General features: G+C 42.4%; 1 protein-coding gene across 3 annotated transcripts in view; it reads left to right on the forward strand.

Moving 5' to 3' along the window:
• The first annotated feature begins 8,150 nt into the window (after positions 1-8,150).
• Positions 8,151-27,654, forward strand: part of CDC42 (cell division cycle 42) — a 45,922-nt gene continuing 26,418 nt past the window's right edge. Inside the window, exons 1-2 of one of the 3 annotated variants that reach the window (XM_032629274.1) lie at positions 8,317-8,343; positions 13,469-13,726. The gene's annotated coding sequence lies outside the window, so the exon portion shown is untranslated. Of the gene's footprint in view, positions 8,344-9,194; positions 9,323-13,468; positions 13,727-27,654 lie in introns of those variants that run through there. The other 2 variants (XM_032629272.1, XM_032629273.1) reach the window with 2 other exon arrangements.

Consider the following 27,654-nt stretch of genomic DNA (forward strand, 5'->3'; position numbering starts at 1 on the left):
CTAGTTTGTGTCCCCAAGCAGATTGTGAACCCCACGTAGAGGGAATCTCTGCTCTTGGCCTCCAACACAGGGCCTGCATGTGACTGATCTTCTAGGAATAGCTTAATTTTTGTAGGAGACACATGGTTGCTGCCTGACTTAAGGGGCTTCCTTCTAGTGAACACAAATAACTAGAATTGATGGGAAACAAGCATTTCATTGGGGGCGGGGGAGGGAGATTATTAATTCCTGTTTAAAGCTGGAGACGATGATGAAAATAAGACCCCCCAAAAGAAGAAGGCTTCACTCAGGCTTCACTGGGGTGGCTGGCTTTCTTCTCTGTTCTGTACCTGACATTGCAGTGAGGTGAGGTTAACTGCCTTTGGCTGGCTCTGCTTGAAAGCTCCAGGGCCCCCTTGGTGCCTAGCAACAACCTGACTGCCCAGAATAGTGATTTTGAAGCTGGGTGTGTCTTCTGCGCAGGAAGCCACCAACACCACCAAAGCAGCCAGGGCCTCCCCTTCACTTCCTCTGAGCTAAAACTCCACCTTCAATTGGGACCAGTACTTAGTGTTTTGGAGCCCTGTCTTAGGATCCAGCACAAATGGGATGTTTCTAGCAAGGGTAACTCCAGCACTTATGAGGTGTGTGATCTCAGACAAGTCATGTCACCTCTGTGAGCTCCAGTTCCCACACCTGTCTCGCTTCTGTCTCATTCCCAGCTAGGGTCACCGTAGCACAGCACCGAAAGCACAGAAATATTCAATAAATGTTATTGTATCTGAATCTGCTTGGCTAAGGGAAGATTCAGTGAGTGACTCCTCAGCTGTCCCTTTGATCTTGTTCTTTCCTTCTGAGCCCCTCTCTCAACAGCTCTGTCTTCTCATTTCTCCACATAAAATCCTGTTTTTATCTTCCCACTCCTCCCCATCTCTCTCCTCATTGCTTACCTTATCCACAGGCATTAAACCTCATCATTGAAAAAATTCCACACTTCTTAAAAAAACCCAAGTGTTTTAGTTTTTAGGCCAATACTACTGATGTAGTGATCTTTAATTTTTAAGGTTTAAATATAGCACACATCCTGTAAAGTGCACAAATCTTTTGTATGACTTGATGAATTTACCCAAAGTGGGCATACTCCTCTAACCACCTTCCAGATGAAGATACAGAATTTAAACAGCTCCCTAGAAGTCTCCCTCATGCCCTTTCCTGGTCATCAACCCCCCAAAAAGTAACTCTGTTATGATTTCTATTGCTCTAGAGTGGTGTTGTCTGTTACTGAACCGAGTGGAGTAATACAGTATATACGCTTTTGTGTCCGGCTTCTTATGTTCAACATTATGTCTGTGCAATTCATCTGTCCCCTGAGCATCCTGCTTTTCCATGCCTGTGAACCTGACATGCCTGTTCTTTCTACCAGGAATCTTTCTGTTCTGTCAGCACGCCCCACCCTGGCCTGACCAGTCTGTGCAAGTCCTCTAGACTCAGATTAAACCTCGTTCCTTTGGGAAATCTTTCTTGATCACCTCTGGGTTTGAATCCACCTACCAGCTGTATGACTTTGGCCACGTGTTACTAACCTCTCCATTCCTCATTTTTGTTGGAGATCAGGGTTTCTATATTCCAGAGTTCTTGTGAATTTCAAATGAGATAATACATATTAAATACTTAGCACAATACCTGGAACTTAGGAAGTACTTAATAAATATTACATATAACTATTGTGAATACTCTTCTTATTCCCCCAGATCCTTGTACATACCTCATAATAGCACTTACTTTGATTATTGTTTGTCCCACTACGTGATCTTAATTCTTGGAGCAGGGATTGTGTCTTCTTCATTCATTGTATTTTTTTCAACCGTCATTTATGAGTGTGCACTACATTCTAGCACTGAGGGTACAGTGGTGATGGAAGCCTTGAATTTACTTTTTAATGGGAAGAGACAGATAATAAGAAAAATAAAGAGGTGAGATCATTTTGGATAGTGATAAGCTCTAGGAAGGAAGTAAAGCCGTGTGGTGTGAGAGTGGGTTGGAGGTGCCACTGAAGCTGGGTGGGGAGGAGGTCTTCTTGAAGACGTGATATTTGAGCAAAGAGCAGTGGGTGGAAAGGAGCAGGCACGTGCGGAACAGGAGAGAGAACAGCGAGCGCAAGGCTCTGGGGCAGGCACAGGAAGCTCAGATGTGTCTGAGCAATGACAAAGAGGGCAACGTAGCTGGAGCCCAGTGAGTGAGTGAGTGGGTGGTCCAGAGGAGGTCGGAGAGATGCGCAGGAGCCAGGAGAAGCCACTGAAGGGGTTAAGCAGGGGGCTATTGTTCACCTTTGCCTCCAAGGTACCTAGTACATAATAGACACCTACTGACTGTTGAATATTGGTGGCAACGTGCCCATGACCAGTTAGCCCACATGAGTGATTCTCAGGTCATTTTCAAGTTAAAACTTCATCATTGTGCCATGTGCCTCTGGATTCTTACCAAACCCTACCGGATGGGGAAGAAGTCGCTCAGTTGTTTCTAGATTTTTCTCTTCCCTATCTCATCTCATCCACCCTTCTTCAGTGACCCAGATTATCTCCACCAGAGATGTGTAACAGAGATGAAGGGAAGGAGGCAAGCCTGGGCCGGTTAGAGAAAAGGCAAGTAGGAAACAGGTTCGGTCAGTTCCTCTCCTTTCTCTGACTCCAAGAAGGGTCCAGGTCCCTGGACAAGCATAATGATGTGGCCCAAAGTGGAGGAGGAAGGCTGAGCGGCAGGAGGGGCTGCAGAAAGGGCAGGAGGTGAGGGCGAAGCCCTTGGAGTAGGCTGCAGTGCAGCAGCTCTAGCCCCCTAAGGTGTGGCAGGCCAAAGCAGGAGCCCATCTGGAGTCCTAGCAGCAAAGTGGAGCTGCTGGCAAGGCCTGGCCATGACCAGTCAGAGGAGGGAAAGAGCAGCCAGTAAATCAGAATGGAACAGCCTTCTAGTAACACCAGTGAGACTTTATTTTTGTTTAATTATTTCTAACCTTAATTTTTATGAAATGTTACACGTGAGCAAAAAGCACGTAAAACACATGTACAGTACAATGAATGCTTATAAAGCAAACATCCATGTAATCGTCACCCAGGTCACGAAATAGAACATTGTCAACACCATCCCCCCAACCCTGCACTCCCCCATCCATTCCAGGTTACAACCTCCTTTAGAGGCAGCCAGTAGCCGGATTTTTACAATAATCACTTCCTCGATTTTCTTGATAATTTTATCGCCTATGAATCGCACAGAAAGTCTTTTTTTAAAAATAAATTTATTTATTTGTTTATTTAAATATTTTTGGCTGCGTTGCTGCATGCGGGCTTTCTCTAGTTGTGGCGAATGGGGGCTACTCTTCGTCGCGGTGGACGTGCTTCTCATCGCGGTGGCTTCTCTTGTTGTGGAGCACAGGTTCGAGGCGCACGGGCTTCAGTAGTTGTGGTACACGGGCTCACTAGTTGTGACTCGCGGGCTCACTGGTTGTGGCACACGGGCTCTAGAGCGCAGGCTCAGTGCTGGTGGCGCACGCGGCATGTGGGATCTTCCTGGACCAGGGCTTAGAACCCCTGTCCCCTGCATTGGCAGGCGGATTCTTAACCACCACGCCACCAGGGAAGTCCCTGCATAGAAAGTCTTAAATTAGGATTTTCTCATGTAAATCCTAAGACTGAAGGCCACAAAGGAGAGCCTCTTTAATATGGAGTCTCCTGTAGTAACCTTGGCAGGCTCTGGGGAGGAGGTAGAGGATTTGCATTCTTTGGCATTTGGCAGAGAACGCAGTGTTGAGGCTTCTCTCCTTCAGCCGGTGTTTAAGTGCTCACTACATTTAAGGCACCTGAAGAGCACTTTTAGGGGCATGAAGATGCACCCCAAACTGAGCCTGCCCCTGGGAGCTTACAGTCAGGCAGAGAAAGCATGGGTAAACATCACAGAAGAGGGTGAGGCCCAAAGAAATCCTCAGATAAGTGCTATGGGAGTTTAGAAGAGGCAGAGATCACTTTTGGCGACAAGAAGCAGAGCAGGCTTTGTGGGAGAGGTGGATGACTCTCATTCATTCATTATTTACCAAACATTTTTGAGGGCTGGCAGAGTGCCAGGAAATTAGGTAAAAGGAGACAACAGTGAATAAGATAAGGCCCCTGCCTGCTCACCGCCTAATGGTTTAGTTAGCACAGATACAGATGATTCCAATATGTATGCTTTAAATACCAAGTGTAATGGGAATAATTGGGGCCTGGGGTTGTCAGCGAAGCTTTCAGAGCCGAGATCTAGGCTAGTCCTTGAAGAAAAGGAGTTTGGCAAACAGAGAAGGGAACCACTGAATCTGCAGAGTCACAGAGGTGGGAAGGGACACAAGGACAGTGTTGGCAAAAGGTACAGTTCGTGGTGGAAAGGAGAGTGGGACTTCACAGGTAGGTTGGATGATCAGGAAAGCTGTTCTAGGCAAGGGGAACAGCCTGAGCAGGGGCACAGAGACCAGAAATCATGGTACCTGCATGCACGATACTAAGTAATTTAGTCTAGCTTCAGCGTAAGGTGTGTGACGGAAGTTGTGATTACTTAATTTATTTTATTATTATTTTTAAAGTATTTTCTTTTCAAAAAAAGTTTTGGCTGCGTGTGTCTTTGTTGCTGCGCCCAGGCTTTCTCTAGTTGTGGCGAGCGGGGGCTACTCTTTGCTGCCATGCGCAGCCTCCTCATTGCAGTGGCTTCTCTCGTTGCGGAGCAGGGGCCCTAGGTGTGCGGGCTTCAGTAGTTGCAGCACGCAGGCTCAGTAGTTGTGGCACTCATGCTCTAGGGCGTGTGGGCTTCAGTAGTTGTGGCGCGCGGGCTGAGTAGTTGTGGTCCACAGGCTCTGGAGCACAGGCTCAGTAGCTGCGGCACACAGGCTTAGTTGCTCCACAGCACGTGGGATCTTCCCGGACCAGGGATCGAACCTGTGTCCCTTGCATTGGCAGGCGGATTCTTTCACCACTGTTCTACCAGGGAAGTCCCGTGATGGTTAATTTTGTATGTCAACTTGACTGGGCCATGGGGTGCTGAGATATTTGGTCAAACATTATTTTGGATTTGTCTGGATGATATTAATATCTGAGTAGAGAAGATTGCACTCCCTAATGTGGTGGGCCTTGTCCAATCAGTTGAAGGCCTAAATAGAACAAAAAGCTGACCCACCCTTGAGTAAGGAAGACTTTTTCCTGGCTTTGGACTCAAACTGAAACACTGACTTTTCCTGGTTCTTAAGCCTGCTGGCCACTGGACTGCAATGGAAACATTGGCTCTTCTGGTTCTTAGGCTGTCGGACTTGGACTGGAACTATACCAGTTCCTGGGTCTCCAGCTTGCCAACTCACCCTGCAGATCTTGGGACTTATCAGCCTCCATAATTGTGTGATAAATTGTGTATAATAAATCTCTTCAGGTAGATAGATAGATATCTAATAGGAAATATAGATAAATACTATAGATATAGGTAGATGTAGATCTCTATCTATTTATCTATCTAATCTCCTATTGGTTCTGTTTCTCTGGAGAACTCTGACTAATACAGAAGGGAAAGGGAAATAACTTTAAAAAGGCAAGTTGGTGCCAGATCATGGAGGACATAGAATACCTGGCTGAAGGACTTTGAATTTTATTTTGAAGGCAAAGGAGAAAACACGGTTTCCTGAACTGGGAAGTGACCTAATAAGAATTGAGATCCAGGGAATTCCCTGGTAGGCCGGTGGTTAGGACTTTGGGCTTCCACTGCAGGGAGAAGAGGGAATTTATTGGCTAATATGACTGAAAATTGAAGCAAGACTGGATCCAAGGGCTCAAACAATGCTCCTAGGACTTGGTTTCACTGTCCCATCTCTCAGCTTTGTTTTGCCTTCTGTCTTGGACTCATTCTCAGGTAGTCTCTTGCCTTACAGTGGGAAGATGGCCACCAGCAGTGCCATGAGTACATCCCGCCCTCAAAAGATAGATTCATTCAACTGGACAGTGCTGACCAAAGGTTCAGAATTGACCTAAGACTCAGTGGTTCTCATTGTGTCATACGCCCATTGCTGAGATGCTGTGGCAAGAGGGCTCTCTAAAATGCTGATTGGCCAAGCATGGGTCACATGTCTATCCCTGCAACTAGGGGTAGACATCTCCTCTAGAGCCACAGGGATTGAGAACTGGGGGAAGGGTTGCCCCAGGAGAAGTGGAAGTGCTGTTACCAAAGGAAGAAGGAACAGACCCTGGGCTGGTAACCACAGGGGAAGGAGGCCTGGAGACCCACAGGCTGCGCCTTCTGCCAATATGAAGCAGCTGCAGCCAGTGGTGTTGTGGGGAAGGGGCACTAGGAGGTGGGGGTCTGGGCTGGCAGCAGGGGAAGGTGTAGACTGGGGTCAAATAGTAACGCTATTGCCTTGGGGGCTGTGAAAATGTTGGGGAGGGTCCTTCTGACAAAAACCTGACAACACTATAGACAAAGTGCTAAGTGAGTCCTTGTCTTCAGAATAAAGGCAGGAAAAGCCAAGTGGGTTGGGTGACACCTCACGAGATATTGCTGCTGAGGGAAAGGGCAGACACTGTCTGGGGACACTGATGGAATTGTGAGATGGGATGGAGGAAAGGTCACTGCCAACTCCAACTGGTCTTGCAGGGGGAGAAAACAAGCAGTTTTCCCTCAAGTTTAAGAAATTAAGCTCATGCATTTTTACAAGAGTCAAAAATTTACAGTAGAGGGCTTCCCTGGTGGCGCAGTGGTTGAGAGTCCGCCTGCTGATGCAGGGGACGCGGGTTCGTGCCCCGGTCCGGGAAGATCCCACATGCCGCAGAGCGGCTCGGCCCGTGGGCCATGGCCGCTGGGCCTGCGCGTCCGGAGCCTGTGCTCCGCAACGGGAGAGGAAGGCCACAACAGTCAGAGGCCTACGTACCACAAAAAAAAAAAAAAAAAAAAATTACAGTAGCCAAAGATAACCTAAATTCCAACAGTAGGAGATTGATTGAATAAACATTGTAATGCCCATATAGTAGAATGCAGCCTTTAAAAATGATGCTTTATTTGACATGGAAAGATGCTCACAATGTAGTTTTGAGAGAGAAATGCAGAGTACAATCTTTGTCCAACAAATGTGCATACATGTATCTATATCTATGAAAATCTGGAAAGGTGTACACCGAATATTAATAGTTGGCATCAGTAGGGGTAGGACTACAGTTGAAGCTTATCTTCTGATTTCTTTGCAATAAACCTGCTAGGTAGTATGTAGGTGAACTAGAGCCAGCCTCTTGGGTTCAAGTCCCAGCTCTGCTACTGCTTGGCTCGGTGACGTTGGGTAAGTCCCTTAACACCTTCATGCATCAATAAGTGGGGGTAATAGTTCTTAACTTATAGGGTGGTTATGAATTTTACATTACCTACTATTACGTGCAAACCTGTTAGCACCACACCTATAGTAAACACTCAAAAAATGTAGTTATTCTTCTTGTGTAATTAAAAAGTCCAAAAGAAAATATGACTATCAAGTATATTGGAAATAGGTGTTTTTCTTGGCCAAATAACTGTGGTAGTTATCAATAAACGAACTATTTTTAAGATAAGCTATTTCCCTCTAACACTGGGAAACATCTGAGAAAAGACCGAGAAGGTTCCTATTCTCCCGAAGTTTGCACACTAGCCGGAAAGACACATGATAAACAGGTGCTGTGTGGATAGGATGATCAGGAAGGCAGTGACATTTGAAGGCTGAAAGCCAAAGGAAGGGCTGAAGAGGAGGAAGCCAGGAGAACCGTGAGTGCAAGGCCTTTCGGTGGGGAGGAAGTCTCTAAACCAAAAGACGACCTATGTGGTTGGAGCGAGGGATAGTGGGTTGTTGGCAGAGATGAGAAGCGAGCCCTCAGCTCTCACGCCAAGGCGGAGTGAATACAGGCCTGGGGAGTCAGGAGGCCGTCCACTTGTAGTGTGATTTCGGGCAAGTCACTGCCCCTGTTTGAGTAGCCACTGTCTTCTCTGCAAAATCGGGATGATAAAACTTTGTAAGGTTGCAAGTATCAAAAGACATGTTAGTGGAAGCGCTTCGCAAACGACCGTTTATAGCATTATTACAAATTCCGCGGAACCAGTGGAGAGTTACCGACACCAGCCACCAACTAGCAAGCGGCGCTGGCGCGTGCGCGTTAGGCGGCCAGAACCCGGGCAGGGGATGAGTTCAGGCCCCGCCCGGAACCGCTCTGCCTCTTTTCGCCTCCCGGTCCCTCCCTTTTCCGCGGGCACCCAACCGTGCGTGTCCTGCGTGCTGACGTCAGGCGCGTGCCCCTGTCCGGCAGCTGAGGAGACCCCGCGCACTGCTGCCAACGCCCCGGCGGAGGAGCTGAGGTGAGTGCGGGGCCCGAGGCTCCCCGCGGGAGCGGCCTCCCCACAGTTCGGTCCCCGCCGCGCTGCCCCCGGCCTTTCCCCGTCCGGGGGGGGGACACCCCATCTCTGGGATCCCTGGAAGCCTGGGATCGTGGGGCGCGCGCGGTGGGGGTGGGGTGCCGGGCTCGCGCGGCGCCGTCGGGCTCGCACGGGTCCGGGTTCTGTCGGGGGACGGAGCGGAGGGGGTCGCGGAGGGCAAGGCTGGGGGGACACAGGTCAGGCAAGAGGTGTGCGGCCGGGACGCCGGGGCAGGGCCGAGGGCGCGGCCGGGGCCGGGCTGTCACCTGGCAGCGGCGGAAGGAAAGGGTCACACCCATCCCGACCACCCTGCTCCCCTCCCCCCGGCGCCGCGGACCCCTAGGGCGGGCGGCGGTCCGGGGGCGCCTTGGGCCGCGGAGCGGCTGGCGGGCGCCTGGGGTTCGCGGGGTGGCGGTGACCCGGACTCCCTGGCCGGGTCTGCCCCCCGCGCCCCGGCTTCGACTTCCTGCTTCGCCGGGCGCCGCCGCGGACATTTTGCGGCGAGCGGGGGGAGGGGAGCGGACTGCGAGCGCGGCGGGGAAGTGGCGGCCGGGCGGCGCGCGGCTCGCTGACGGCCCGGGGCTTTGCTTGCCGCGAGCCTCCCTCAGCGGTCCCGCAGCCCGACGCGTTGTCCCGCGGGGTGGGCCTGGTCACCGCTTCTCCGGTCTCCTTTATTCCTGCCTTAGGTCGAGTTCCTAATACCATTTACATTTCCTTCTCCAACTCGCCCTGCCTATTCAGCTGAAGCTTCCCTTTCAGGGAGTTACCTAACCACCTCCCGAAACTGTCGTTCTGCCGTTTGCCTAATTTCTCTCTTTAGGGGGAAATTTTCTTTGTTCGTTTTTTTTTTTTTTTTTTTTGTCCTCCCCTTTAAGTCCACGAGAAATGCAGTGGGGAAGATTACGTCATCGCAATATAAGGGGTGAGAGTTTTTAACTCCTACAAGTCAGGGACTCACTAAATTAAGACAGCATTTTGTTGGCTCGGTTGGGTCACCCAGTGTCAGATCCTGCCTGTTTCCCAACTCATCGTATTCAGAGATAATCTTTTGAAAGCCTGGCCATCTCATATGCATCTAAAAGCCAGGAAGGTTTAAAATCTCAAGATGAGCTTGTGCCAGGAAATAAAGCGTAAGACAACACTTGCGTAGGCAGTAACTTTAAAGATCCCTTTGAGTACTGGAATGAAGTTAATTTATTTGTGGAAGCATTTCTTTGGTTCAGATTGTTTAACTTCTCCCATATGACTTACTGATTCAGAGTATGTACCGAAGTCTACACTCGTGCAGTATTGTGGCAAGGGTATGGTGAAAAGAGAATCAGTTCATTTTACACCTAATCTTTGCTTGCTAGTCACTTTAATTTTGTAATTAAAAACGGGTTTTGGTTGTTTTAACCAGAAAAACTTAAGTGAGTAACATTTTCAGACTTTGGGGATCACAGTATTTGTTCTCCAGAATGTTAGGTACATCCAGGGTACTGTAGTACAGAAAAATGTTAGCATTGTAAAGCAAATGAGATCCAACTGTGTAATGCATTGTTATAAGGATAGTTCATGTTGAAACAAATATTTTCTTACTGTTTCTCCTTATTTGTATAGAAAGAACAGATTGCTCGTTAAGAAACACTTAAAAGAAGTGGTAGGTTTAAATCAGCTTTCTGTAGTGTGTAGGTGTTGGTAGACAAGACCCAGAAGGTGTCACAGCCTCTTAAAATTTTTGCACGTAATAACTGACACCTGTACTCTGTTGAACTTAATTTTTTGGCAGTCTGAGGCAGGTGTTACAGCCTAGGGTAGTCAGGGGCTAAAATCAAATATTGGTGAGATTCTTTTAAAGTCCACCAAGCCCAAATCTTGACTTTTTTGTAACTTCAAGGTTTGTTTTCTTTTATTTGGATACTTTTTCCACTTATAATTTTGTGGTATATTATAGAAGCATTTCCAGTTATTTTAAAAATGGTTACACTAATAAAATGTTTTGATCCAAGAAGTGTTGCATTTGGAAAACTTTGAAGTACAGTTTATTGTGCTGCCTGTCTGGGAGTAGTACTTATAGCCATTCTTGGAAGTAAAAGTCATATTGTACTTTATTTGTAGATATATTTTAAATGCATGTATCATTTTAGGGTCTTTTTTGAGAGGACAAAGAACGCTTAATGAGGAACACTTCAGGCTACAGAGCTTCCTCTGCTGGGGAAGGAGGGGTTAATATTTTGTTAACTTATGTCCCATAAATAGATCTGTATATTCTCCTATATTAAAGGGCTTCATTCTAGGCTTTCAATATTCAGTATTCTCTTCCAAGTCTATTAGTTTCTCCCACCAGAATGTAAGTCTATGAAGGCAGGGCTTTTGACCTGGTATGGTCACCCCTGTATCCCTGGCACCTAGAATAGTGCCAGACTTATGATGGGTCTCAAGAAATGTTTGTCAAATGAATGAATGTGATGTCTGAGGGTTAGTATTTTCACTTTCTGCATGTTCTGTAGGCCTGTGTACTGTGTTTCCTGGGACCTCTTTTATGCTTGGTCAGCCATATTCATATTTGGGCTCATTGAAGTGATGATTACTCATCTACTTTTGTTTGACCATATCCATCTGTTTAGTCCTATATCTTCTGCAGCTGTACTGTCTGAACAGTTAACCATTGCTTAGAAAATCTTTTCTGATGACCAGTTCTTATTCTCCTAAAAATTATTCAGACTTTAATGTTTGTTTCCTTCCTGTATTTCTTTGTTTGAAATAGCAGTTTAATTTTTCCATTTCTTCCCCTCAACAGTATCAAATTCCTGGTCATGTTATGCTTTGTCCCTTACGTTTCTACTTTTAGTTACTCATCCCTTCAGTCCAAAATATTTTTGCTAAAGCAATTTTCATTACTTGTCATTTCAGCTATGTCTGCCACTGCTGCTATTATAAGTGCTGGGTGTCAGAACTCTTCGTTACTAGTCGCCCCTGGGACATTGGTCTCAAACTGCTTATTCCATGAAGTGAAACCCCATTTTTGCCACTGAAGTGGTCTCCCATTAAAAAAAAATTTTTAAAAAGTGTTTTTCAACTATTTAGCTATTATGCTGAAGTCCAGAACAATTTCTAATATAGCAAAATACTACATATTGTTAAGTCATGGTGTTCACCAAGCCTCAGTGGTCAGTCACCTGAAGAGAACCTCTGTTGCTCACTCTGTTCTTTAACACTTTACACTTTTAACACTTGCATCATTTTCTCTAGGAGTAAGCCATTTTGATTTGCTATTTTAATTCTGTTGTATGTTCTTGGGAGAGACACTATTAGTATAGGGATTAAAAGTGTACACTCTGGAGCTAGACTGCTTGGATTTAAATCCTGGCTGTGGCATTTATTAGTTACATGCAATCTGAGTAAAGTCTTTGTCACTCAGTTTACCTTCTGTAGAATAGGGCTGGCAATAGTTTCTACCTCACAGTGTTAGGAGAATCAGTTAACCTAAGTGAAGTACTTAAGACATTTCACTGGCACATAGTAAGTGCACTGTAGGTGTTTGCCCTTGTTATTATTAAAACCTCTCAATGCCCCCACCTTTCAGAAGTTATCTGCGTTTCTCTCAAACATCAACAGTTTAATAACCATCCCCCCGCAGATTAATCTCATGAAACCATAAAAATTAAATGAGGTGAGGATTGGTGTCTGCTCTAAATTTTTTTTTTTTTTTGGCGGTACGCGGGCCTCTCACTGTTAGGGCCTCTCCAGTTGCAGAGCACAGGCTCCGGACGCGCAGGCTCAGCGGCCATGGCTCATGGGCCCAGCCGATCCGCGGCATGTGGGATCTTCTGGGGCACGAACCCGCGTCCCCTGCATCGGCAGGCGGACTCTCAACCACCGCGCCACCAGGGAAGCCCCTGCTCTAAATTTTTATCCATTATCTTAACCAGTGTCATGGAAGTAGGGGTGTCAGGTATGCAGTATGTAGTCTGTGGACCAGGAGCGTAAGCATCAGCTTGGAGCTCCTTAGAAATATCAGGCTCCATCCCAGTCCTACTGAATCAGAATCTGAATTTTAACAAAATCCCCAAGTGATTTTTATGCACATTGATGTTTGAAGCACCCTCTTTAAGACTTCTGGATTTCACAAAAAGCGTTGAGTGCTTTGTTTTTGTTTTTCCCCCACTTAAGTATAACCTGGTCTCTTTCAGGCAGCGTATCAGAATTTATTGCAAGGATTGTAATCAGGAAGTGAATGTGAAACCTGTTTGGCTTTTAGAGGAATGAATTATAGTTTCTTGCCTGTTGTGTAGAATCGCCTCATGTCTGTGTTCATTATCAGGAACTAATGTGTTGTTTAGTTACTAAAGAGTCATTACCCACTTAATAATAACTAAATAATCCTAAATTCTAGTTTTAGAACTGCTTGAATTTGAGTTCAGTTACATGTTTGAATGCAGTGACTTTTTATGGAAAACTAATTGTTACGAAGAGCATACGATTAGGATCGTTCACATGATCGTTGGTTATGAAAACAGGTGAAATTCAAAGTTGGCATTTAGCTGATCAAATGTAAAAAATCTTTTCAGCTTTTTTTTTTACTAAAATAAACCGTATCTCCAATCTCAAGGGAAAATGTTTTTTTAAAAAATTTTATTTATTTATTTACTTTTGGCTGCGTTGGGTCTTCGTTGCTGTGCGTGGGCTTTCTCTAGTTGCGGCAAGAGGGGGCTGCTCTTCGTTGTGGTGCACGGGCTTCTCACTGTGGTTGCTTGTTGTGGAGCATGGGCTCTAGGCCCGTGGGCTTCAGTAGTTGCAACACAAGGGCTCAGTAGTTGTGGCTTGTGGGCTCTAAAGCGCAGGCTCAGTAGTTGTGGTGCACGGGCTTAGTTGCTCCGTGGCATGTGGGGTCTTCCTGGACCAGGGCTCGAACCCATGTCACCCGCACTGGCAGGCGGATTCTTAACCACTGTACCGCCCGGGAAGTCCCAAGGGAAAATGTTAATAACTAAAATCTAGTCTTAATATAGCTGCCATCCTGAAAAAATTATTGCTACTTTTAAAGGACTTGATTGAATTTTTCTTTAATTTTTCTTTTTTCTTACAGTATTTGATGTAGCAGTGTATGCTCTAGAGCAGTGTTTCCTAACCCTTTTCAAATCAAGGGAGACAGAAAAATATTGTGTGCTACACTGGAGTAAATGGATAAGACTATTCTTGGCTTGCTAGAGGTGCTGCAGCCCCAGGAGAGCTGGGGGATCAATGTCTCAGAGCACACCTGTGTCCATTCTCTGTGTCCCAAATGGCAATATGAAGCTGTCTACTGTTGGATATTAAGCCACAGCCATTGTTTTCAGCTAAAAAGGTGATCACTTTTTGTTACTCCTTGTGTAAACAGAAGAGATTGAGAATAACAGATCAAATGAAACCAGAGGGAGAAATGGAGGTGGAGTGAAAGAATACCATGTTAATTAGTGTTAAAGAGTATGAGATGATAAATTTTGTAGAAGAAATCATAAGCAAGATTTCAGCTACGATCCATTTGCTTTGTTGGTGGGCAATTTAAGGATATTTGTAATTTTTTTTTTTGGTTTGCTTTTAAATCTGTTTAAAAGCAGATGAAGAGGAGTAGGAAGTGAAAGAATAAAGTTTCTTAACAAAGAATCATTGTTATGTGTGGTTTCAAGGATTTTCATTCCTAATACAACTTCACTATAGTTACTAGTATTTGTTTCACCAGCTGAATGGTATTTGAGAGGAGCTCAATTTTAGAATCTTCTGAAGTGGAATTAAACCATCTATATCACTTATTACTTTGCCAGAGAACTATATTTTTATTGTGAAGTTTAAGATTAACAGTAAGATTTAAAAGTAAACTTAGATTTTAAAATGTAAATTTTCATTTATCAGATAATTAGGAATGAATGGATAGTTCCTGTGAATATTAGAGTGCTGGGGTTTAAATCAATATCTAATACCCTCATTTGTTTCAGAAAGTGTACAAATAGTATACATACTACAAAATATAAGCTATGAAAATGTTTGAATTATTTTAGATCATATGATTTATTTGTTCATAAGGCCAAAGGGAATGTTAGTTCATCCTAAGAGTTTATAATAATCAGTGGAGATGGGGATAAGGGATAATTTAAATTTTAAGAGTAATGTCGGTATTGTTTCTCTGGTGTGTTTCAGAATACCTGGAAGAGATTTCCATGGGGGTAGGTATCAAATAAATTGGAAACCCTACTTATTATATACCCATCTTGGAAATTCATGATGTGTGTAAGTTTATTAAAGGTTCATAGAAGTTAGATCGTCAGAGAATCTGTTTAATTCAGTGTTTTTGTTTTTTTGTTTTTTTTTGGCTGCACCATGCGGCGTATGAGATCTTCAGTGACCAGGGATGGAATCTGCACCCCCTGCATTGGGAGTGCAGAGTCTTAACCCACTGGACCGCCAGGGAAGTCCTAATTCACTGTTTCTTAAACTTGTTTGATGACGGCCCTGCCTCCCCTACCCATGGAACATTGAGAAAGTGGACTGGGAGATGCTGGTGTCTCGTGGCTTGTTAATCTCTATTAGGTTCAGGGGCTGTTGGTGTGGCTTTGCTATGGGTAGAAAAATGGGAAAATTTTTCTCAAGTTACTGAGGCACGTGAAAGGTAAAGACTTCAGAGGCCATAGATTATCTATTCTTCCTGTGGCCTAAACCCCACTCAAGAGCTATTGTAAAGAAATTGCTAATATATAGTTCCTTGGGATGGAATTTAGCATTTTACATATAAAACCCATCTTTGGGGTGTCTGTGGGGGAGTAACTCCATCTCAACTTAAAAATGGGGAAGGTATTGGAAGGGAAAAGCAGACCATTATTAGGGACTGGGGAAGTGATTGTCCAGTGGCTGCAAAGGAAATTTCTGAAATGGAGTCACTGTCTCCAGTTTCCTTTGTTCTTGGATCAGTGATCCTAGTTTAGGTATTTATTGTTTTCCAGTATTCTGAAAAGCTTGCAGTAATTTCAAAGCCATTTTTTTAAAGCTCTGAAAGTCATATAATTTTTAACTGTTTTATTTGTGATCCAAAGAATTTCTGTGTTTAAAAAAAATAATTGTTAATGTACACGAGAAGTTTTTTAGAGTTTGTGGTAGTAATCTGTAAGTTTTTTGTATTTTATAATTTGACATATTTCCTTTTCTTTTTCTTGTCATACATACTGCCCAATCCAGTTCTCCCTCACAAGAATAAAAACACACCCCAGATCCCATCTTTTACATAAATTTTTTTTTTCTGGTTGCATGTGTTACATGGAAATGAAGATGTATTTGCCTTAAAACTTGTCCTTGGTTCTAGTTAAATCAGAGCCAGGAACAGAAAAATCATTTTACTTATTATTGGATAGTTATCTGAGAGAGGTGGGGGCGTGGGGAAAAGACATCATTTTGTGTATCATGATTGGGGTTAAGGACTTAGGTTGGGCTGTCTTAGTTCTTTTTAAAAAATTATTGTTTTTTGGTAATTTAGTAATTTTTCTTCAGGAGCAAGATTATTCATGTCTTGGATGTGACACATATGTTGAAAATACAAAAGTTTGTTTTCTGTTGGCACGTTCTTTACCTCTGCTACTTTCAGTTGGAGAAATTGGTATCATTTCTGCTCTTATGAAAAAATCTGTCTCTTGCACTCTGCCTCTCTTTTTTTAAATATGAAGATGAGACGATTCTTTACAAATATTAAAACACACACTCTAAAAAAAGAAACCTAAGACATAGAAGCAGCTTTTAAAATAGAACTAGTCAATGGCGAAGATTTTTTGAAGATGCAGATTCTGGAGATAACTTTTTGGCAATTATGTGATTCCTTAAGTTCATTATACACTGTTTTTTTTTAACATCTTTATTGGGGTATAATTGCTTTACAATGGTGTGTTAGTTTCTGCTTTATAACAAAGTGAATCAGTTATACATATACATATGTTCCCATATCTCTTCCCTCTTGCGTCTCCCTCCTTCCCACCCTCCCTATCCCACCCCTCCAGGCAGTCACAAAGCACCGAGCTGACCTCCCTGTGCTATTATACACTATTTTAATTGATTTAAATCTGAGTGAATTGTTCCAAAATTAGAAGCATGTTTTAATTATAAAATGACAATGTAAGATTGGTTACATTAACTGTGTCACTCTGATATAGTTGCAAACACAATGTGATACACATACTTTGTGGGGATCCTCCTGCTTCTAGGAAAGTATCGTTTTTTTGCTAGTTTAAAAATTGGTAGAGGGACTTCCCTTGTGGCCAAGTGATTAAGACTCTGTGCTTCCACTGCAAGGGGTGAGGGTTCAATCCCTGGTCAGGGAAGTGAGATCCTGCATGCCATGAGGCCAAAAATAAAAGTCTGTAGAATTGTGTATTACTAGAACAGAATAGAGAATAGAGTTGCTAGAGATGATACAGGGTGTTTATTCCCAAAAATGATGCTGGGTGGCTATTAAACACTTGCTGTTAACTACTTCAGCTAATTCAGACTGTGGAAGTGACTTAAGCTTTAGGAATAGAATCCTTCTCTCTCAGAGGGTATTAAATTTTGTTTTGTCTTGTTTTGTTTTTATCCAGATAGTAATAGATGAGGGTTTAGGAGATTAGAGGACCCACTAACGGGTATATTCTGAGTCCAAAGAACAAGTGTTTTTGACTTGCTGCATCTCTAACCCATACTATTTTATTAATTTGTGAATTCAGCAACCCTTTGTGTGCAAAGTCACTGTTCTAGGTATTGGGGATATAGCAGTGAATACAGTAGACCAAAACAGATCTCTGTCCCCATGAAATTGACATACTAACGTGTGAGTTGGAGATAAGTGTTGGGCTAAAAATGAAGAAGGAGAGGCAGGGTACAGTGGAGTGCTTCTGGGTTTGTAGAACTTGGGTTGCAATTTAAAATAAGGTAGTCAGAGGAGTTCTCAACTGCAGAATGACATTTGAGCAAAGATCTGTAGGGGATGTGACTGAATGAGTCATCCAGGGAAGAGCATTATGGATAGAGGGAATTACTGTAGTCACTCTTGATCAGTGACAGGTACTGTTTTGCTTAATTTTATATGAAGTCTTTAAAAATAGACATTAAACAAACGTATTCCATGATACATCTGGAATATCATTATAGGAACTTAGCTTCTCGAAATACGGTGTATGTATATAATTTCCATAGAAACAATTGATAATCAAGGTAGAAGTTTGTGCTTTGATGGTGTTGTCTTTGGTTGCAAAGTGTGCTTTAAAAGACAGATTTGTTGCCAACACATATTGGTTGTTTTTCAGTCTTTGCAACTCTTTGTTGTTTTTGTTTCTCTTGATCTCTTTTAGTGAATAGAACTATATTGTTACTCACTGCTATGCAGCCTGCAGTCATGCCAGCTGTACTGCATTGACATAGAATTTAGTGCAAATGTTATAGCATCTCTTATTCTTTGTCAAATTATTTCTTCAAGCACACAGTTGAATGCTTCTGTAGAAGTTCACCCCGTTAACAGATTTTACATCAAAACTGGTAGACTGCTTTGATTCAGAATCTTGGTAATCTGGTATAAAAATGGCTTGTAGTTTGTAAACTAGATTGTATGATGATCTGAATGTAGGTACCTCTGCCTCATTAGATACAACAAACTCTAAATGATCATGGTTAGTTTTGTAGTTGGCATCTCACCTGGTAACCTGTTCAAAGAAAGGTTCTCAGTTTGTCACTCATTTTACTGTGTGTGTGTTGTCTAGGTAATATAGTAACATTTTTTTTTCCCTGCAAATGTATGCTTGTATGTGGGATTTCTGATACAGACTGGCACGTGATTTCATCCTTGATAGACTTAGGACCAAATTATTGTGTTCTGATTCTGGGAAGGCTGTTCTTTTGCATGTTTTCTCACAAGGGTGCTTTAAGAACATAACAGCTTGACCCTAAGATTTCTTTTTCCAACTTCTCCATTTATCTGTGGTACAAACCTATCCTGTAATTTCCTAAACTAAAAAAAACTTCCTTCTTAATTTACTACCTCCTTAAACAAACCCACCCTCCACCCCCAAACTGGTCAACTGTTTCTTCTCTACTGCCATGCAATTACTACCCTAGTGCAGGTCCTTCATGTAAATTTTGGATTATTAAAGTAGTTTCTTAGCTGAGTTCCTGTACTTTATCTGGTTACCTTTGACAGTTCATCGGAATATAGGGACAAGATTGATATTCCTAAAAAAAACTTGTTCATGGATCAGAAAGAAATGGTAGCCTCTTGTTCCCCACCCACGTTAAATGAAAGTTCCTCTGCTTAGCTAGCTTTCAGTCTGTATGACTTGAACTCATCCTGTGTGTGCGTGTGTGTGCGTGTGTGTGTGTTTCTTTCACTTTGCAGGCTAGCACTACTTGTGTCCTTTCTCCTGGTATTCTAACTAGAGATTTATTCTCGTTCTTTCAGACCACCCCCATATTTTATTTATTACTCTTTTGAAAATCTATGGAACTTGTAGTTTATAGTGTAATTTTGTAGCAGACTACTACAATTGTGTTAATCTCTTCTGCTTATAGCCAGTAAAATATACAAGGTGATGTATGTCAAGCTATCTAGCATAGTGTTTGGCACAGAGTAGGCATTCAGTAAATTACTAAAATGTTTTGAAGACAGGGTTTCTGCCTTATCCAATGTAGTGCTATAATAGGTACTTAAATATTTTGCTGACTATTATAGCACATAAGGTTGTTTCTTGGAAGAACAGAAGTCTGTTGTAACATGTTTTAGATTCTAACTTGTGTCCTGACGCAGTGAAGATTGAATAAGATGCGTTACGCACTTGTTTCTTGTTCTTTAACTGATACACACACACTCCAGCACAGCTGTTAACTCTTCTTGGGTTCTTTTTTTTTTTTTTTCTATTTTTCTTTTGTGGTACGTGGGCCTCTCACTGTTGTGGCCTCTCCCGTTGCGGAGCACAGGCTACGGATGCGCAGGCTCAGCGGCCATGGCTCACGGGCCCAGCCGCTCTGCGGCATGTGGGATCTTCCCGGACCGGGGCACGAACCCGTGTCCCCTGCATCGGCAGGTGGACTCTCAACCACTGCGCCACCAGGGAAGCCCTTGGGTTTGTTTTTTTACATTGTTTACTGTGTTGGTAGTCTTCACAACTATTTTTAATATGTATAGCATTTCATTCTCTGGTGTATTGTTACTTAATCATTTTTTTCTGTTGTAATGTTATGGCATTTCATTGTTTCTTGATAAAGTATTTTCTTCATTTTGGATTAATTATCTGAAGTGGAATTATTTTTTTCAAAAATGGGAATAAAAATGTTTTAATTGTTGAAATACATTGGTAAATTGAGTGATTTACATTGCAGTACTAAGTGGATGAAATGGAATTGTTGAGACAAATGATTGAATGTTTTTATGGCTCTTAGAATACAGTACAATGCAGGTCATTAAAAAAAATGCTTACGCTCATGAAATAGATCAGAGATTTTGGTGAGTTTAGAACTTGATAACTTTTAGATCAGGTTTGCTTGTGGTGTTTTCCTTAATTGTTGAATGTGTTTTGGAGATCTTTTCATTTTAATTGATAGTTTTGTTTTTAAAGTTAAAGAAAATATTACATGCATATGGTGAGAACTTCAGTACAAAAGAGAATATGATGAAAAATAAGTCTTCCCATCCCATCCCAGACACACCCATATCCTCTTCCCAGAAGCAGTCACTTTTGTCTAGAAGATGTGTTTTTGTCTCTGCACCTGTAAGTGTCTTTGTACATAGCCTCTGCACCTGTAAGTATATGTGTATCTCCTCTCCATAAAAAAATTCACATACATAAATCGGGATGTTATACACAACTCTTCTGCACTTTGCTTTTTAAAAACTTAATATATCTTGAAGATCTTGCACATTGGCTCTGTATTGGCACTGTTTGCTAGGGCTACTCTACCATAGCCTGGGTGATTTAAACAACAGAAATTTATTTTCTTACAGTTCTAAAAGCTGGACATTTAAAATCAAGGTGTTGGCAGGGTTAGTTTCTTCTGGGGGCCTCTCTCCTTGGTTTATAGATGGTGGACTTTTAGTGTCTTCACTTGGTCTTCCCTCTTTGTCTGTGTCCTAATCTCCTAATAAGGACACCAAGTTATATTAGATTAGGGCCCACCAATATGATCTCATTTTACCTTAATTACTTCTTTAAAAGCACTATCTCTAACTTATATTCTGAGTTACTGGTGTTTATCACGTCAACATATCAATTTGTAGCAGTCATGGGGTGGGGGTGGGCGCAGTTTAGCCCATAACAGGCACTATAGCTTATTCTTTTTAAATAGTTGCATGATATTCCTTTGTATTATAATCTATTTTACCATTCCCCTGTTGGTGGACATGTCAGTAGTCTGTCTTTTGCTCCTACAAGCAAGGCTCTGGTAAATATCCTCGTGTCTACCTCTTTGCATACTTGGAGAAAGTCTTAGAAATGGAATTGACAGATCAAAGAATGAATGTACATATTAAATTTTGGTAGGAACTGGCCTAGACATGGAAACCTTGTTTCTTATTGTTTCTGATAATTTTTGAAAGCAAAAATTTGCCTTGTATATTATGTCCTAATCTAAACCGCATTTTGTTTTCAGGGGTACGTGATTGACTTTCACTTTGTACTTGGACAGAGTATAAACACAACCCCCTACAGAAGATTGCTTAGATAATCAGATATTGAATTGACTGTTTATCTGGATCACTTCACAGTGATTAAAAGAGCTTATATTTGAGTGTTAAGTGCTGCACAGAGGAGTAACTCAGTTAATTCTTACAACCTGTGATGGTAATACTATTTCTGGTTTACAAATGGAGAAACAGAGTGTTGGGAAGAGGTTAAATAGCTTGCCCCAAGTCACACAAGAATGGGGATGTGAGCTTAGGGCTACTTGAATTGAAAGATTTTGTGCTTGACTCCTACTCTGTATTGTCTTCCTTTGGCATATTAGAGACTTGATAAATATTTGTTCTGTGATTGTTATTTTGTCTCTTCTTTAAGTGAAGGTGGGTTACAACCCTTTCTGTAACATTCCAAATCCTCTTGCTACAAATGTGACATTTAGTTTAAACTGTTCTTTGAGATCAGATCCAGGGGATTTTAGAAAGGATTGATCAAGTTAGCAAATAACCCTGTCAAGTAGAAGCAAGGATTTTTCTTAGTTTACTCTTATTTATAGTATTTAGATGCTTTCATTTAACAATAGTGGTTCCGATCTTTATCAAAGGGCCATTTTGGTTTTTGCAATTTTTTTTTTTTTTTTTGAAGTACGCGGACCTCTCACTGTTGTGACCTCTCCCTTTGCGGAGCACAGGCTCCGGACGCGCAGGCTCAGCGGCCATGGCTCACGGGCCCAGCCGCTCAGCGGCCATGGCTCACGGGCCCAGCCGCTCTGCGGCATGTGGGATCCTCCTGGACCAGGGCACGAACCCATGTCCCCTGCATCGGCAGGTGGACTCCCAACCACTGCGCCACCAGGGAAGCCCGGTTTTTGCAAATTTTAATTGGGGATAAGAGTAAGGTGCCATATTAGGTGTTTACTCTGTGCCAGGTGATAATTAATAGTTTTATATACATTGCTTAGTTTCTCTTTGTAGCAGTTTTGTGAGTTAGTTGTTATTATAGAGAAAAGATATGGAAGTGAAGTAACTTGCTGGGATCACATACATTAAAAATTTTAATTTTTTCTTGCTCAGTACTATATTAAGTGCCTTGGGAAGGAGATGATAAAGTATAAGCCTAGTTTTTTCTCTGAGAGCTTAAAATCTTTTAGAATAAACACAAACTTATGTGAATAAAAACAACATGACTAAGTGCTCAGTTGTGTTTTACATTTGTTGAGAGAGTACCTATGGTGTCCAGTATTGATCTGTGTTCTGGGAATACATCAGAGTCCCTGCCTTCCCAGAGATTTCCTTATTTTTTATCTGTCTTCCTTTACTGCAGTATAACATAAACAAGATAATTACAGATTATGACCATACTGTAAAGGAAATAAACAGGGTAGTATGATGGAAGTAAGGGGGAAGGGGAGTGGATAGTAATCTGGATAGTGTGTTTAGGGGAGAATTTTCTGAGGAGATGATGATTTGAGCTGAGATCTGAAGGACGAGAAGTCAACAGCGTTAGGAGCAGGGGAAGGCATATTTGGCACGTATAAAGACCTGCAGGCAGGACAGGGCTCGGCATGTTTGAGGAATATAATGAGACTTGTGTGGCTAGAGCATGGTGAGTGTTAGGGATAGGAGTATGAAATATGAGATTTAAGATCTAAGAAGGGTCTTGCTATGGAAGTTCAGAGAAGTTGGGCAGTTTTTTAAAATTTTATTATTGTTTATTTGGCTGCACTGGGTCTATAGTTGCGGCACGTGGGAGCTTTTAGTTGCGGCATGTGGGATCTATTTCCCTGACCAGGGATTGAACGTGGGCCTCCTGCATTGGGAATGTGTAGTCTTATCCCTTGGACCACCAGGGAAGTCCCCATTTGGGCAGTTTTTGATAGGTGGAATAGTTAGGGAAGGTGTTTCAGTTAAGGTGGGATTTGGGGGTGGTAAGTTAGGATAGAAATAGGATGAGTTGTAAGGCTAGACATCCAAGGTTTGGAGAGATGATATGATGTGGATAAAGGCATAGACATTGCGATAAGCACCAAACCATATTGGATAATTTAAATAGTGTCAGACAGTTGGCAGTTGATTAGGTGGGCCAAGTAAGATGCATACTTAGTTGTGCAATTTCAGTCCTATTCCCCAGGTTGTCAAGACCTCAGAGCTGTGGCAGATTGAGACTTGAGATTTGGGATGTGTGAAATGCTCTATCTTTTGTTATCTGGTCTTTTGCAGGAAACTGAGGGGAGGTTTGAGTGTGTTTTAAAATCTCCTTGCCCTTTCTTAAGAGAACAGAATTATGTTGCCCTTAATTAAGAGACCAGAATGGGAAAATTGCATATAAGGGTGTCAGTATTAGTAATACTATTAAGGAAGAATATGGGGGGGGGGGTGATGCTTATTTGGTTATTGTCTGTATATGCCGCTTTGGATTGTTGCCCCAAAAGGACATGAGCTTTGTTCCAGGCAGAGGGGGATATGGCTATGTATAGGACAATGCTTGCCACTTATTAGGTGCCAATAAAGGTTTGTTGACTGAATGAATAAATCTACAAGTCTTGAATATTTTGAGGGAAAATCTTATTGTAATATCCATTCTTTTCTAATCAGATACTTAGTACTCTTATACATTATTGCATACTCTTCAGTTCTTCCAAATTGTTTTGAAATATTACATTCAAAAGTTATATAGTGGGCTTCCCTGGTGGCGCAGTGGTTGAGAGTCCGCCTGCCGATGCAGAGGACACGGGTTCGTGCCCCAGTCCGGGAAGATCCCACATGCTGCGGAGCGGCTGGGCCTGTGAGCCATGGCCGCTGAGCCTGCGCGTCCGGAGCCGCAACGGGAGAGGCCACAGCAGTGAGAGGCCCGCATACCGCAAAAAAAAAAAAAAAAAAAAAAAAAAAAAAAAAGTTATATAGCTTATGCAGATATTTACTAATTGGACTAAAATTTTTTTAGGTCACAAAGACAATATAAAATGATTACTTTGGCTAGCATCCCTTAGTTTTTGCCAATTCGAAGAAGGAAAACTCAGCATGGTAGTAAAAATAAGGACTCACGTTCTTATTGGATCAGACATTTCGGAATGAAGTCATTTTCAGAAATGAAGCTGACACAGCAAACTTCTAGCCCTGCTGAAAACATCTTTTACCACATAGAATCATAATCTTTCATTTTATAAGTGCTACTGTCAGCACTTTTTTCCCTGACAGTTGCTTCATTTTTGTGATCTCAAGGACCCATAGAACCTTAATTTGACACCCGCTTCTCTTTCATGTAGGTTGTGGTTTCACAGTATTTATCAGTTTCTTTCACAAGTGGCAGAAAATGGAAGAATTGAATAATTGCTTTAATGAGTGCCTAATGTTTGCCTTTCATCACTTTGCATATGTTAATGCATTTAATTGGCAGCTGGAGATATTAGGAATTTTGCAACCATTTTGTGGGAGAGAGATACATGAAGAATTTGAGATGTTTTTGCCCAAAGATACTTTTGTTTTATGAAACATCTGGAAAGTACATTTAGGGGAGGGGAGAAAAACCCAGTATCTTTCCCAAAAAGCAAAGGCTGCAGTAGTGTTAGCACTTACATTCTGCCCAAGTTTACTTCCCTGATTTCTTTGACTGTATTTTGGTGAAATATCTACCAATTTTGCATATATTTGCCAGTCTCACGTTAAAAAATCAACAAAAAATCAACAACAGGGCTCTTGGACATGTACTATGGAGACTTTGCCCTTTAACTTTCTATAATGACTTAATTCTAGAGGTGAGTAAGTGGAATTTTTGGGGTAAATAAGCTTACAGCTATTTAAGGATAGGAGAGAACAAAATAAGGTTTGGTTTTTGAAAAGTTAAAAACTTTATTAGCCTTATTTAAAGCAAAACGAGTGAATACTTAATTTCTTATTTTACCACCTTTTTTAAAAAATTAATTTTTTTGGCTGTGTTGGGTCTTCGTTGCTGTGCAGGCTTTCTCTAGTTGTGGTGAGCGGGGGCTACTCTTTGTTGTAGTGTGCGGGCTTCTCACTGTGGTGGCTTCTCTTGTTGCGGATCACGGGCTCTAGGTGCTCAGGCTTCAGTAGTTGTGGCACATGGGCTCAGTAGCTGTGGCACACAGGCTTAGTTGCTCCTTGGCATGTGGGATCTTCCCGGACCAGGGATCAAACCCGTGTCTCCTTCACTGGCAGGAGGATCCACTGTGCCACCAGGGAAGTCCCTACCACCTTTCTTGATGATAGGATTCTGGCCTTCACTAATTTCTTCCTGTTAGAATAGACACCTAGAAGATGGAACATAAACAGTTGAAACAGCCAATCAGCTCCTAGGGGACATGTGCTGACTTGAGTGAGGAGGACAAGGCGCAAAAAAATGTTAATTATTTCAGGAGGATTTTCTATAAAGAAAACTTCTGGGTAATGAATGAAATATTTGAGACCTGGTGTTCTTACCTAGCCTCTACTCTAATAATTCTAAGAAACCATCTAACTGCTCTATTATTTACTTATACAACTTAAATCCACAACAAAATCATTATGTCTCACAAAGCTCAGTCAATTAAGTAAACAGGTTTGGGGATTTTATTTTACTCTCCTTACAAGCTAATATGTTAGCCTGATATTGTTTTATGGCTGCTGGCAGAAGGCATGAGACTCTAGGGTCAGAGACAAAGAATTTAATTAAGCCACAGCCAGCAGCAGGAGATCAGTGTGTTGTGTGCTGCTTCCTTTTATCCCTAAGACTTCCATGTGGGAGATGCAGTGGGTTTGTGTCATAGCTGAGGAACACCGAGCTTGGGGAACCTACTATTTAATAGCATGCAGAAGGCAACCTTGCTCTTTGTCCCAGAGGGAGACATTACTGTATCCTTCAAGGTTGTTCGCTGCAAACACAACCCTATGACATGGCCTGGGTAGAGTGGTCAGGGCCTTGCATTCTTAGCATACCTAGCAAGATGGGTAGGACCACAAGAGATCTATGGGGTCTCTTCCAACACAGGGTTGTCTACTTTTTAATAATTGAAAGTTATTTTATAGAATTCCAATTTTAACTTATTTTTCCAATTGGAATGCATACATTTATTATTCGAAACGGAGGCAAACTACTTGATCATATTAAGCTTCTTTTGGATTTTTATTAGGGCAAATACGTTTGAGCAGTAGTTGAATTGCTTTGACTTTTTTTTTTTTTTAATAATTTATTTATTTATGGCTGCGTTTGGTCTTCATTGCTGCGTGCGGGCTTTCTCTAGTTATGGTGAGCGGGGGCTACTCTTTGTTGCGGTGTGCGGGCTTCTCATTGCGGTGGCTTCTCTTGTTGGGGAGCACGGGCTCTAGGTTTGCAGGCTTCAGTAGTTGTGGCATGCGGGCTTCAGTAGTTGTGGCTCGAGGACTCTAGAGCACAGGTTTAGTAGTTGTGGTGCACGGGCTTTGTTGCTCCGCGGCATGTGGGATCTTCCCAGACCAGGGAGCAAACCCTTGTCCCCTGCACTGGCAGGCGGAATGAGTGCCAAAGTTTTCTAAGATTATTTCCTATTTACTGAGGACTCTGAAAACAAATTATGAAGTTCAAAAAGAACTGTCTTTATGTGACTTGTTCTGTATTTGCCTGAATTCTGAAGAGTTGGGAAAGAATGTCAGGATACATGAGTATTAACTGTCTGGCATAGGGGCAAGTCCTTTGCATTTAGACCAGAATATCTGCAAAATGATGGGATTTAGTTAGTTCATTAAGGGATATTCCAATTCGGAAAAAAAAAATCTTATTCTTTATTTTGTTTTTTTAAAGTAATATTGGGTGAACTCTTAAATTTTGGTTCTCAAATTTTTTTGAAGCTAAATGTTTATTTCAAGGTTTAAAAACATTCTTCTTACAGTGTATTGCTTGTTTTGGGGGAGAAAGGTAACTATGGTGGAGGTGTAATGACAGCAAAAGGTTATATAAACCATATTCTCTAAAGTGACTGGATTTGATAGGAGACACAGGTGATGCCGATTTTATTTATTCTGTTTAATCGTTTAACCAGACCAGCTGTTTCACTGGATAGGTAAGGAAGGCTTTTTATTCAGGGTTGTTACTCTCTTGATTCTCCATATCTCTTTCCTGTATCCTAAGTATGAAAATGGATTACTTCGGGGGAAATGTGTTTCAAATGAAAAGAGCATTACTTTGAGTGTATTTTGTGTTAGTGTGAATGTAGTGTCTTTTTCCGACATCACTTCTGTCAATTCCATTGTAACACTAACTCTCAGAGTTGGTGTAGACCCCACAGCTTAAGGGCTCAGCCCCACAAAACTGCCTCCACTTTAGGCACCAGCTGCAGATGGGGTACCCAGGCTATCCACCCTTCTGCATGGCTGATGGCAAATTTGGGGTATGGGGTACGTGTCCTCCACAGGCAGGCACTCTCGAGCACGACGTGTTGACTAACTTGGAAGCTCTCTAAATCTTGTTCGCCAGTTTTCACAGAGCTCAATCTCCAGTGCTCCCCTCCCCGTCCCCTCTTCCTGAGGTTGGCAGGTAGGGCTGAAAGTTCTAACGCTCTCATTCATCACTTGGTCTTTATGGTGAGCAGTCCCATCCCAAGGCTATCCAGAGGCCCCATCCTAAGTCATTATTAGGAAGGGGCTCATTATGA

The sequence above is a fragment of the Phocoena sinus genome, chromosome 1 (assembly GCF_008692025.1).
Source record: "Phocoena sinus isolate mPhoSin1 chromosome 1, mPhoSin1.pri, whole genome shotgun sequence".
NCBI classification, from domain to species: Eukaryota; Metazoa; Chordata; class Mammalia; order Artiodactyla; family Phocoenidae; genus Phocoena; species Phocoena sinus.